The following is a 14611-nucleotide window of genomic DNA, read 5'->3' as shown; positions in this document are numbered from 1 at the left end:
GTATTCCGTTTTAGGATTGGGAGCTGCTGAAAGCCAACCCTTGTCCGTGCTGATCCACTTCTTCCACAGTCTTGGGATGCAACCCTTCTTACTATTGTTCGTGTGTCTGGGCATCTCGATAATTGGAGGCTAAGAGCCTCAATTATATTGACAGCTCTCATTGAAAGAAATGCAGGTGATGGTAATGCCGGGATTGAGAATAGCTGAATATTTGCAACACTGTCAGCATTCACACCAGCATTGGGTTGGCTGTCAGTCAACTATAATCAAGAAGGCCATCATAAAGATATTTAAATTAAACCACTTGCACAGTCTAGCAGATAAAAATATGAGTAAAGGATATCGGTGATGAAGCTTGACAGAGTGTTGTGCACTTGCAGCTCTTTAGACAAAGAATTAATCAAATTTAAATGACTGAATCTGAAACTTGCCAGTGATTCCACAATACAGTTTTTCTAAGCTTTCCAAAAGAGTCGGATTTGTCAGGTATCTGTAATAGTTGCAGTTTTGGGGAGTACTTACTTCTTTTGCAAACATGCTCCTGATGCATAGCAAGAAACAGTAGTCAAAATTTTACCCGTCATTACCAAATTTGAGGTTATTTTCTGTTAGGTTTATGTCCGTTCTGAATTTGTTTGAGATTCCCCAAACTAATTTATTTTACAAACAACGGATTGAAGAAACTTTGTTGCCGTCTTTTTCCGGGCTTGACTCGAACTCTGGGAGAATGTTTGTATCTAATTTACAGTGCCTCTTATGTAAAATTGGAATAAGCTAAAATCTCATACAGTTCAGCCTTTCCACTAAGTTTTGATCTTTTCATAATCAGCTACAAAATTTAATATTTAGAAAAATAATTTAACCATTGCACTGTTCCTGCACTTCAACGGTGTGCTTAATTCTTCAATGCAAAGGTAAATGGATGAAGTGTTTCGAAGCCTTGCTTTCTTATCAATGTGCCTTTCCTGTCTTATGAGCAGTAGTTAGTATTGTAGCAGCGCAGTGCTTATCAGTTGTTCAGGTCAGCATTTATTTCCCATCCCTAATTTTTCTTCAGAAGATGGTGGTGAGCTGACTTCTTGAACGGCAAGAGTCCATTTGTTGTTGGTACATCTACTTTGCTTTATGGAGTGAGTTTCATGTTTTTGAAATTGACTCGTATGTTGTATGTTGCAGAACATATTATAGGCGTTTAATAACAACCCCCGAAAGTTGTTATGTTTTATTTTAGAAAAAGCATTTTCAAAACAAAAACAGTATCAGAGATAATGGGAACTGCAGATGCTGGAGATTCCAAGATAATAAAATGTGAGGCTGGATGAACACAGCAGGCCAAGCAGCATCTCAGGAGCACAAAAGCTGACGTTTCGGGCCTAGACCCTTCATCAGAGAGGGGGATGGGGGGAGGGAACTGGAATAAATAGGGAGAGAGGGGGAGGCGGACCGAAGATGGAGAGTAAAGAAGATAGGTGGAGAAGGTGTGGGTGGGGAGGTAGGGAGGGGATAGGTCAGTCCAGGGAAGACGGACAGGTCAAGGAGGTGGGATGAGGTTAGTAGGTAGCTGGGGGTGCGGCTTGGGGTGGGAGGAAGGGATGGGTGAGAGGAAGAACCGGTTAGGGAGGCAGAGACAGGTTGGACTGGTTTTGGGATGCAGTGGGTGGGGGGGAAGAGCTGGGCTGGTTGTGTGGTGCAGTGGGGGGAGGGGATGAACTGGGCTGGTTTAGGGATGCAGTGGGGGAAGGGGAGATTTTGAAACTGGTGAAGTCCACATTGATACCATATGGCTGCAGGGTTCCCAGGCGGAATATGAGTTGCTGTTCCTGCAACCTTCGGGTGGCATCATTGTGGCAGTGCAGGAGGCCCATGATGGACATGTCATCAAGAGAATGGGAGGGGGAGTGGAAATGGTTTGCGACTGGGAGGTGCAGTTGTTTGTTGCGAACTGAGCGGAGGTGTTCTGCAAAGCGGTCCCCAAGCCTCCGCTTGGTTTCCCCAATGTAGAGAAAGCCGCACCGGGTACAGTGGATGCAGTATACCACATTGGCAGATGTGCAGGTGAACCTCTGCTTAATGTGGAATGTCATCTTGGGGCCTGGGATGGGGGTGAGGGAGGAGGTGTGGGGACAAGTGTAGCATTTCCTGCGGTTGCAGGGGAAGGTGCCGGGTGTGGTGGGGTTGGAGGGCAGTGTGGAGCGAACAAGGGAGTCACGGAGAGAGTGGTCTCTCCGGAAAGCAGACAGGGGTGGGGATGGAAAAATGTCTTGGGTGGTGGGGTCGGATTGTAAATGGCGGAAGTGTCGGAGGATAATGCGTTGTATCCGGAGGTTGGTAGGGTGGTGTGTGAGAACGAGGGGGATCCTCTTGGGGCGGTTGTGGCGGGGGCGGGGTGTGAGGGATGTGTCGTGGGAAATGCGGGAGACGCGGTCAAGGGCGTTCTCAATCACCGTGGGGGGGAAGTTGCGGTCCTTAAAGAACTTGGACATCTGGGATGTGCGGGAGTGGAATGTCTTATCGTGGGAGCAGATGCGGCAGAGGCGGAGGAATTGGGAATAGGGGATGGAATTTTTGCAGGAGGGTGGGTGGGAGGAGGTGTATTCTAGGTAGCTGTGGGAGTCGGTGGGCTTGAAATGGACATCAGTTACAAGCTGGTTGCCTGAGATGGAGACTGAGAGGTCCAGGAAGGTGAGGGATGTGCTGGAGATGGCCCAGGTGAACTGAAGGTTGGGGTGGAAGGTGTTGGTGAAGTGGATGAACTGTTCGAGCTCCTCTGGGGAGCAAGAGGCGGCGCCGATACAGTCATCAATGTACCGGAGGAAGAGGTGGGGTTTGGGGCCTGTGTAGGTGCGGAAGATGGACTGTTCCACGTAACCTACAAAGAGGCAGGCATAGCTGGGGCCCATGCGGGTGCCCATGGCCACCCCCTTAGTCTGTAGGAAGTGGGAGGAGTCAAAAGAGAAGTTGTTGAGTGTGAGGACGAGTTCCGCTAGGCGGATGAGAGTGTCGGTGGAGGGGGCCTGGTCGGGCCTGCAGGACAGGAAGAAGCGGAGGGCCTTGAGGCCATCTCCATGCGGAATGCAGGTGTACAGGGACTGGACGTCCATGGTGAATATGAGGTGTTGGGGGCCCTGCTCCTGCCCCACCGAACTCATCTCCACCTATCTGGACTCCATTTTCTCCCCTTTGGTCCAGGAACTCCCCACCTATGTCCGTGACACCACCCACGCCCTCCACCTCCTCCAGGACTTCCAATTCCCTGGCCCCCAACACCTCATATTCACCATGGACGTCCAGTCCCTGTACACCTGCATTCCGCATGGAGATGGCCTCAAGGCCCTCCGCTTCTTCCTGTCCCGCAGGCCCGACCAGGCCCCCTCCACCGACACTCTCATCCGCCTAGCGGAACTCGTCCTCACACTCAACAACTTCTCTTTTGACTCCTCCCACTTCCTACAGACTAAGGGGGTGGCCATGGGCACCCGCATGGGCCCCAGCTATGCCTGCCTCTTTGTAGGTTACGTGGAACAGTCCATCTTCCGCACCTACACAGGCCCCAAACCCCACCTCTTCCTCCGGTACATTGATGACTGTATCGGCGCCGCCTCTTGCTCCCCAGAGGAGCTCGAACAGTTCATCCACTTCACCAACACCTTCCACCCCAACCTTCAGTTCACCTGGGCCATCTCCAGCACATCCCTCACCTTCCTGGACCTCTCAGTCTCCATCTCAGGCAACCAGCTTGTAACTGATGTCCATTTCAAGCCCACCGACTCCCACAGCTACCTAGAATACACCTCCTCCCACCCACCCTCCTGCAAAAATTCCATCCCCTATTCCCAATTCCTCCGCCTCCGCCGCATCTGCTCCCACGATAAGACATTCCACTCCCGCACATCCCAGATGTCCAAGTTCTTTAAGGACCGCAACTTCCCCCCCACGGTGATTGAGAACGCCCTTGACCGCGTCTCCCGCATTTCCCGCGACACATCCCTCACACCCCGCCCCCGCCACAACCGCCCCAAGAGGATCCCCCTCGTTCTCACACACCACCATACCAACCTCCGGATACAACGCATTATCCTCCGACACTTCCGCCATTTACAATCCGACCCCACCACCCAAGACATTTTTCCATCCCCACCCCTGTCTGCTTTCCGGAGAGACCACTCTCTCCGTGACTCCCTTGTTCGCTCCACACTGCCCTCCAACCCCACCACACCCGGCACCTTCCCCTGCAACCGCAGGAAATGCTACACTTGTCCCCACACCTCCTCCCTCACCCCCATCCCAGGCCCCAAGATGACATTCCACATTAAGCAGAGGTTCACCTGCACATCTGCCAATGTGGTATACTGCATCCACTGTACCCGGTGCGGCTTTCTCTACATTGGGGAAACCAAGCGGAGGCTTGGGGACCGCTTTGCAGAACACCTCCGCTCAGTTCGCAACAAACAACTGCACCTCCCAGTCGCAAACCATTTCCACTCCCCCTCCCATTCTCTTGATGACATGTCCATCATGGGCCTCCTGCACTGCCACAATGATGCCACCCGAAGGTTGCAGGAACAGCAACTCATATTCCGCCTGGGAACCCTGCAGCCATATGGTATCAATGTGGACTTCACCAGTTTCAAAATCTCCCCTTCCCCCACTGCATCCCTAAACCAGCCCAGTTCATCCCCTCCCCCCACTGCACCACACAACCAGCCCAGCTCTTCCCCCCCACCCACTGCATCCCAAAACCAGTCCAACCTGTCTCTGCCTCCCTAACCGGTTCTTCCTCTCACCCATCCCTTCCTCCCACCCCAAGCCGCACCCCCAGCTACCTACTAACCTCATCCCACCTCCTTGACCTGTCCGTCTTCCCTGGACTGACCTATCCCCTCCCTACCTCCCCACCCACACCTTCTCCACCTATCTTCTTTACTCTCCATCTTCGGTCCGCCTCCCCCTCTCTCCCTATTTATTCCAGTTCCCTCCCCCCATCCCCCTCTCTGATGAAGGGTCTAGGCCCGAAACGTCAGCTTTTGTGCTCCTGAGATGCTGCTTGGCCTGCTGTGTTCATCCAGCCTCACATTTTATTATCTTCAAAACAAAAACAGTCTGTTCTCCAGAGTGAACTGCCGTAATTGCTCATGTTCATGAATGAAAACTTTTAGTCTAATCTTCCATCTCTAGATATTAGTAATAAATCAATCATCAGCTGAGTTGGGATCATATTTAATTTTCTTCAGTATAGGTTGCAGCAGCAGATTGCTGGTCAGCTCATGAACTGGAAACAAAAGGTGACTTGAGTTGCAGTTTCATTAATGAACAGTGATAGTACTATAGCTGTATAGAACAACTACAGAGGAACTTACACCTAAATCTGCTTGCAGTGGTTTGGTTTACTCAGATGAAGAGGTAACACATTATTGAAAGGACATAATTGCTCTGGAGAGACTGCAGAGAAGATTTACGAGAATGCTGCCAGGGCTGGAGAATTGTAACTACAATGCAAGTTTGAAGAGGCTGGGGTTGTTTTCCTTGGAACAGAGAGGGCTGAGGGGGCGACATGATTGAGGAATTCTTAATTATGAGACAGACTAGAACCTGTTTCCCTTGGCAGAGGATTCAAAAGCCGGGGGGGCATAAATTCAAGCTAAGTGGCAGAAGGATTAGAGGGGATGTGAAGAAAATTTTCGGTTTATGCAGAGTGGTGGATGTTTGAAATGAGTTAGTGTCGGAGATAGAGACCCCGAACTCTTGTAAATCTCTGTATCTGCAACTCAAGTGCTGTAAACTGTAGAGCTATGGGCAGTGTGCAGCAAGATGGGATTAGAAGGGGTATCTGGGTGTCTTTGAGTTAGCATGGACAAGGTAGGCCGAACGGCTGCCTTCTGGGCTGTATCATTTCTATGGTAATATATCACAAGCGTTTTCTTATAAACCAGCCGTGTCAACATGTATAACTGGTCAGACAAAACCATCTGTTCTTCCAGAATAGTGAGACAAGCTGCTTTGACTTGATGATGCCATATGGAAGTTTGCTGTTTCTTTCTGCATGCATCTTCCGTGTTGGAAATTAGATCATATCAGCTTGACTGGGATGCCATTTAGATGATGGTTTACAAATAAAGGCTGCATTTATGCCAGTTAAACTAAGTTTTCATTATAGGAGAAACTTCTTTTCAACCAACGCATGAGGATTTAGTCACATTTTAACCTCATTGTGTAGATACCAAAGAAATGCTGAGCTGTGAACAGCTAAACTGATTGGTACCTAGCATTTGCTTTGCATAAGAGAGATTTAGCCTTTAATTTGTTATCTTTATACTTTTCAGGCTTCAGTGTCTACTTCCATGGGTGACCCAATTTGCTTGATTGTAATGGATTACAAGGAAGTGGGAAAATGCATAGATGTGCTGTAAGCAATTTACATTGTAATTATCTGGGCAACTGAAACAAGCAAGAGAAGGAAGGAAAATGTAAACTGCATCCACCTTTTGACTTGTTTATATTATTTGTAGTGATCATTTTGGACACTGTTAAAGTTCATCTGCGTGGTTTGATTTTTTTTAATAAGTAGCTTGTATTGTAATTTCAGGGAAATGTAGAAAAATAAATTGAATGATAACATAACCTCTGTATCATGACACATCAATAATGTGTTTGAATTGAAGTTCCTATTGTTAAATGTTTTTGACTTTGTTTTGATGATTACAACAGGCTGAATTGAGTCTCTAGTTGCAAATTGCACCGAGTACTGTGCTATGGACCAGTATAGGGAATGGAAACGTGAGGGCAATCCATTCTGGAATTCGAAGTAGAAATATTGCAAGGGTAACTTGTAGAAGACAGAAGAAATGAAGCCAGGCATCAAGTATGCCTCAATTGTAGTTTGATTTTAAAAAGACAAAGAGCAGCACGCAAACATGATTTGCAAAAAACTGTACAGGTGATTTAAAGGCAGAAATGGCAGAAAATGATTTTGATATTGTGGCCATTCTAGAAACATGACTATATGTTGATCTGGGAACTGAATAGTCAGGTATACCCGGCATTTAGAAGGGATGGACAAGAAAGAAAAGTAAGTGGAGTTGAGCTGATGGTAGAGGACAGGATCAATATACTATTTAGGGAGGATTTCAGTTTGGAAGAAACTGTGGCATCTATTTGGGAAGACGTATTAAACAGCAAGGGCCGTCAGACATTGTTTGGAAGTATTTACAGACAGCAAAGAGTAGACGCAGTGTGGGGCACAGTATTTATCAAGAAATGAGAGGATATTGGAACATAGACAACACAGCAATCATTGGTGACTTCAATGTGCACATTAATTGAGTTAAGTCATTTCAGCACTAAAGCTTTGGAGGACAAGCTCCTGAAGTGCCTTGGGGATGGTTTTCTAGAGCAGCATGTTGAAGAGCTGACTAAAAAAAAATTGAATCTAGTATTATGTGATGAAAAGGGCTAATTAATAATTTTATTATAAAAATCTTTAGGAATGAGTGACCGCAGTTCTGAGGAAGGATCACCAGACCCAAAAGGCTAACTCTGATTTCTAACTATTGATGCTGCTAGATCTGCTGAGCTTTTCCAGAGCTTCTGTTTTTGTTTTGGATTTTCAGCATCCGCAATTTGTTCGGTTTTAATGATGTATTTCTTCACTGTTTTAAAGTGAAGTTGTTCAATCTGAAGCAAAGGTGTTAAATTTGAATAAAGAAAATTATGAAAGCGTGAGGCACAGGTTGGCTGAGCTTGACGAAAGAACAGTAAAAGGCAAGATTGTACATTGGCAATGAGTAGTTTTTAAAGAAGTATTTCATGATTTAGAACAATTATATATTCTTTCATGATGTTAAAAACTCAAAAAAGGTTAGTTAACTGTCACTGACAAATTGTGTAAGATTAACAAAGTGATTATAAAGTCAGCAGAAATATTAATAAATCTGAGGGTTAGGAAGACTTTAGAATACAGCCGAAGATCAATAAACTCATAAGGAAATGAAGAATAGAAAATGATTGCAATCCAACAAGAAGCATAAAAATGGACAATAAAAGTTATCACCGGTATAAATTTGACAAAGAAGAATGTAGCTCCATTAAAAGCATAGTCAGAAGAATTCAGATTGAGGAATAGAAGAATGGCAGAGAAGCTAAATTATTACTCGGCACTTGTTTTTACAAGAAAGCTCCCAGAGTTAGAGATACAAATGATTACTGCCAGTGAGTAGAAAAAATTACTATTAGAAATAAGATTACATTGAGGAGCTTAATAGGGCTGCATTTGAGATGGCCCACATTGCAGACTGTTGAAGGTGGTTGCTATAGAGATAATAAATGTATTGGTGACAATGTTCCAAAATTCCATAGATCCTGGAATGAATCTTGTAGATTAGAAGCTTGTAAGTGTCCCTCTCAATTTAAAAAGGGAGTAAGGAAAAAACAGGGAACTACACATCTGTGAGCCTTACAACAGTTGTGGAGAACATGCTAAAATCTAACATAGAGGACAAATTAAATGGACATTTGGATAAATTGATGTAATTGAGTTTAGTTAGCATGAACTCATAAATGGAAAATCATATTTGATAAATTGTTGGAGTTTCTTTGAGAATTTTCCAGACAAAGATTATAAAGGGGAGATGATGGATGTCATAAATTTCGATTTTCAGAAGGCTTTTACTAAGGCGCCCCACAGGAGATTGGTTAGCACAATTCACGCACATGGTACAGGAGGTGCTGTTCTGGCATGAATTAAGGATTGCATAACAGACAGAAAATGGGAATAAATTGATCAATCTTGTGTTGGCATACTATGACCAATTGGGTTCCACAAGGATCAGTTCTTGTAGCCCCAGCTGTTCACAACGGAAAGCAAATGTACTTTTTCCAGATTTGCAGGTGATGCAAAACTACGCAGGACTGTGTGTGATGATTAAGGTGTAAAATAATTTCAGGACAATTTGAACAGGCTTAGTGTTTGGGAAAGAGCATTGTAGTTATGATAAAATATGGAAAGTGTGAGGTTATCCACTTTGTTTGGAGGAGATAAGCCATTAAAGAAAAACAGTATTTCTTAATTTGAGAGAGTTTGGAAATTTAGATATGGAAAAGTGTATCCTTGTTAATAAATCACTGTAAGCTAACATACAGATGCAGCCAGCTGTTAGGAAGACAAATGGAATGTTAGTATTATTAGACTGCACCCAGAAAACTCTGCATTTTAGGGTTCCTTACCTCAGCAAAGATACAATTGCAATAGAGGGAATGTAGTGAAGGCTCACTAGACTTGTTCTTGGGCTGGCAGAAATGTCCTTGAAAGAGAGATTGTCAAAATGGGTGTGCACTCAAGAGTATTAAAAAATGGGAGATTGAAACCTACAAATACTTGAAGGGTTAAACAGTATAGATGCACGTACAATTTTTCGCCTGGTTGATGAGACTAAAACTAGAGGGCTCACTTTAAAAATTGAGTTGGGGTGGGGTGATGCTGTGTAGTACTGAGACGAGAAGAATTTTTTACTCAGAGTTTGGTGAATCTTTGGAATTCTCTACCACAGGAGCCTGTGGAAGTTCAGTTTTTTTTTGTTACTAGTGCAATAGAGGGGACATTGAGGTTAAAGGGCATTGAAATGTTCAATCTGCCATGTTTGTATTAAATGGTGGAGCAGACTTGGGGGGGCTGAATGGCTTTCTCTTTTTCCTATATTACGTACTGCTTGTCTTGTATTAGGTACAGATGGGGAAGGGAAGAAAAAATCTACAAAGATTGTCCTTCCTAATTTCAGTACAGTATTTGAATATTATATGTTTAAATAGGATAAAGTTGGTTATATTATTTGTCATGATTCAATAATCTGTTAGTGAGTGCTGTTTCTGTTTAAGAATGAAGTAGAGCAGTTGATGGACTCTGTAACCACGGTATTGTGACAAATTCTCATCAAGCTTTTTGTCTCAATGGTTTCACAGTGCTTCATACAAGCTTTTGCCATTTGATCTTGGAACTGTAACTTTTCATCCAAATTGCATCGTATCAGAAGTGACCCCAGTGATGAAAATCTGATGTTGATATGTCTCTCATGTTGCACTCTTACATTAAAAGTCAAATGAATCTTGTTTAGAGGAGATAGGACATAAAACAAACCATAAGAGAATCTACAAAATTCATTACTTATTCTTTACAGATGATATCTTTCAGCATTGACTGGTAAATCTCACCTGTGTTAGTCACATTTTTCCTCTAGCTATTTGTATTCAGATAAATTTTGATATCCCATTAGAGAGTTTATTTATTCTCATCAAATCTCAGAACTAAAATGGAGGACTACAGAATAACAGGATAATAAAATGTGAGGCTGGATGAACACCGCAGGCCAAGCAGCATCTCAGGAGCACAAAAGCTGACCTTTCGGGCCTAGATCCTTCATCAGAGAGGGGGATGGGGTGAGGGTTCTGGAATAAATAGGGAGAGAGGGGGAGGCGGACCGAAGATGGAGAGAAAAGAAGATAGGTGGAGAGAGTATAGGTGGGGAGATAGGGAGGGGATCGGTCAGTCCAGGGAAGACAGACAGGTCAAGGAGGTGGGATGAGGTTAGTAGGTAGATGGGGGTGCTGCTTGGGGTGGGAGGAAGGGATGGGTGAGAGGAAGAACAGGTTAGGGAGGCAGAGACAGGTTGGACTGGTTTTGGGATGCAGTGGGTGGAGGGGAAGAGCTGGGCTGGTTGTGTAGTGCAGTGGGGGGAGGAGACGAACTGGGCTGGTTTAGGGATACGGTGGGGGAAGGTGAGATTTTGAAACTGGTGAAGTCAACATTGATACCATTAGGCTGCAGGGTTCCCAGGCGGAATATAAGTTGCTGTTCCTGCAACCTTCGGGTGGCATCATTGTGGCACTGCAGGAGGCCCATGATGGACGTGTCATCTAAAGAATGGGAGGGGGAGTGGAAATGGTTTGCGACTGGGAGGTGCAGTTGTTTGTTGCGAACTGAGCGGAGGTGTTCTGCAAAGCGGTCCCCAAGCCTCCGCTTGGCTTCCCCAATGTAGAGGAAGCCACACCGGGTACAGTGGATGCAGTATACCACATTGGCAGATGTGCAGGTGAACCTCTGCTTAATGTGGAATGTCATCTTGGGGCCTGGGATAGGGGTGAGGGAGAAGGTGTGGGGGCAAGTGTAGCATTTCCTGCGGTTTCCGGGGAAGGTGCCGGGTGTGGTGGGGTTGGAGGGCAGTGTGGAGCGAACAAGGGAGTCATGGAGAGAGTGGTCTCTCCGTGACCTGCACGTCTGCCAATGTGGTATACTGCATCCACTGTACCCGGTGTGGCTACCTCTACATTGGGGAAACCAAGCAGAGGCTTGGGGACTGCTTTGCAGAACACCACCGCTCAGTTCGCAACAAACACCTGCACCTCCCAGTCGCAAACCATTTCCACTCCCCCTCCCATTCTTTAGATGACATGTCCATCATGGGCCTCCTGCAGTGCCACAATGATGCCATTCGAAGGTTGCAGGAACAGCAACCCATATTCCGCCTGGGAACCCTGCAGCCATATGGTATCAATGTTGACTTCACCAGTTTCAAAATCTCCCCTTCCCCCACCGCATCCCTAAACCAGCCTAGTTCGTCTCCACCCCCAACTCCACCACACAACCAGCCCAGCTCTTCCCCTCCACCCACTGCATCCCAAAACCAGTCCAACCTGTCTCTGCCTCCTTAACCTGTTCTTCCTCTCACCCATCCCTTCCTCCCACCCCAAGCCGCACCTCCATCTCCTACCTACTAACCTCATCCCACCTCCTTGACCTGTCCGTCTTCCCTGGACTGACCTATCTCCTCCCTACCTCCCCATCTATACTCTCCTCTCCACCTATCTTCTTTTCTCCATCTTCGGTCCGCCTCCCCCTCTCTCCCTATTTATTCCAGCTCCCTCCCCCCATCCCCCTCTCTGATGAAGGGTCTAGGCCCGAAAGGTCAGCTTTTGTGCTCCTGAGATGCTGCTGGACCTGCTGTGTTCATCCAGCCTCACATTTTATTATCTTGGATTCTCCAGCATCTGCAGTTCCCATTATCTCTGACTACAGAATTACAGGTAGTTCCTTTTGCTTGTTATCCGCTAAAATTATTTTCAAGACAGTTTTCTCATGAAATTTTACACTTCTAAGTGCAATAAAATGATTCGTTGGTGATTTAAATAGTGTATGTATTGCTAATTTATTGGGAATTCATTTTGCACCAATCAGAATTGGTGTTGTTGAGAAGTATTGTTAGCTTCACAACAAAAAATTGAACGTTTTTTAAAAAGCAGGGAGTAATTCAACCTCCTTTTCATCTAATTGTAATTTTCTCTATCACCTTTTAACCATAACTTTTAATCAAAGGCTAAGAACCTTTTAAAGTAGTTTTAATAACTTTGAGGATGATGTACCTTGTGAAGCGATTGATTCATTCTGTTGCTGCTTTGTATTACTTCATGGAAGTATTTGTTTTGGACTTCTTGGTTATCTTCACTTTTAAAGAAATACCTGAACTGATTTCAATCCAGTTGGGTTTTGCCACATAGCTGAGTTGCATACCTAGTCTGATAACAGTGATTTGGCATTTATGAGAGTTTGTGTGGGATTGAAATTTAAATGCTGCATGTTAGTTTTTTCCGGTGAGAATCTCATGAAACATTCTTGGGCCATTTCCTTATCTACATTTATATTTCATACTTTTTCCATACTCAAAGTTAGAGAAAGTCACTTAATTGGTTTGAAATTAAGTGTTATTTTTTGACAGTCACCTGAAAAGAACTTAACCCGCAGGCAATTTAGTTTTCACAATAATTGTCCTCTCATTTCTTTGATATAAACATTTCAAATATTAACCTTTGAAAATGTCTAAATACAACTGTTGCAAATGGCAATGCAACTAGAAAATATATGTTTCCCTACTGATGCAGTTATTTCTTTTTTAATATGTAATTTTGATGAATTTTTCCAGTCCATAAAGGATGAAATAGAAAGGTAAGGAAATAAAACCTAATGTTTACACAGTATCTTCACCAGTATCAAGAATCTGCAACTCTCATGTTCAGGTTATTTCAAAGTTCATCAAGTGTAGTCACAACTATAATTTTAGTCAAGGTAGTGCCCATTATCTGCGCAGCAAAACCCTACAAATAGCAACAAAACAAGTAACCTATTATATTACTTGAATTCTAAATGTTGGCCGAGTCATGAGCACTCCCAGATCTTTGAATAATGTCAGCATCGTGGAATGTTGCATATCCTGCTGAGGCCTTGGTTTAATTTCTCGTTTGAATGACAGTGCCAATTGCATTGCAAAATTTCCTCCCGATCATCATTGGCCCATCGTGTCATTGGCAAATTCAGCTGCATCGCTTTCTATTCAGCCCCTTAGGATTTTAATAAATACATTATATGGTTGAATCACAATCATAAACTCTGGTGAGACGTCACACTCTTGCACCATACTTGCCATTATCCTTATTATCTGATTCCTTCTGCTTAGCCAATTTCATGAGGGAATTGCTTTGTAAACTACAGCTTCAGCTGGCCATCTGTTATGTGGGACTTTATTGAATGCGGACTAGAGAAGTTAATAACACCCAAAGACATTCTTCTGTACAGGACTTAATAATTTCTTCAAAACATTTTATCAGATTTGCAAGAAATGGCTCAAACTATTGCTGAGGCTAGCTTGAAATGTGTGCCACAGAACTGAACCCCAGATTGGTGTTGGTCAAACCTAATGCCTTACTTTATTAGATTCCTGCCCGTTTACTGGTGATCAGTATTTGGGAACCAGTGACTTTCTGTCTAGTGCTGTTTCTTACCTGAAAAAGCAAAAGAAAAGAATTTTATTATTATTAGTTAGCTTGGCTGCCTGGCACTTTTTAATGTTTAATTTTAATAATTAGTTACTTCTTAAATTATCTATGTTACTTTGGAAATGTGTTTTTTATAAAAATTGTGATAACTTTTGTTCTAAAACTTCTTTCTTTCTGCTATTTGCTCACCCGCACCCTTCCCGCCGTAAGAAAAATATTTGAAGTGTGACCTGATGCAAAAACTTCTTGACAGTCCCAGATGTAGATGTATATATTTTTCTTTGATAGATTGTTTTAAGTGGATGGATTACTAGGTTTTGAAAATAGTTATGATGGATCAAAAATGTCTGTGCTTAATAGATGGTTGTACTATTAGAGATCATGCTGATTGTTCAGAATTTTTTCGTTCATAATATGTAATGTACTGAATTCCTCATTGTTTTAGTGCTATTAAAATTGGTGATGGCAATAAATCTCTTGAGAACACTGCTTTGTAAAGAAAAAAACAGTAGAGTGAAGGAATTTTATATAGTGCAGTTCCATGATGCATTGACAACTATGACTGCACATTCATTCTGTTTTAAAAATATATGAATATATATGAATTAAATTAATGGAACTGTCATTAAGATTAAAAATGGCTCATTGGTACATTGAAATTTGTCAAAAATTATCCATTGTAATTTCAGTCATATACAGCTAGATGCTCTAATTTCCATTGTGCCCATATTGCGCCTTTTTTAAAATTGCAATATGGTTTAACAAAGCAAAAAGGGAATTGTCATTAATTTTTGGACTG

The 14611-nt window shown here is 43.7% G+C and overlaps 1 protein-coding gene across 1 annotated transcript in view; it reads left to right on the top strand.

Annotated features, from left to right (window-relative positions):
• Positions 1-14611, top strand: part of sdk1a (sidekick cell adhesion molecule 1a) — a 752575-nt gene that overhangs the window by 303789 nt on the left and 434175 nt on the right. The window lies entirely within an intron of this gene.

The sequence above is a fragment of the Stegostoma tigrinum genome, chromosome 23, assembly GCF_030684315.1.
Source record: "Stegostoma tigrinum isolate sSteTig4 chromosome 23, sSteTig4.hap1, whole genome shotgun sequence".
NCBI lineage: Eukaryota > Metazoa > Chordata > Chondrichthyes > Orectolobiformes > Stegostomatidae > Stegostoma > Stegostoma tigrinum.
This window is presented reverse-complemented; position numbering and strand designations above follow the sequence as displayed.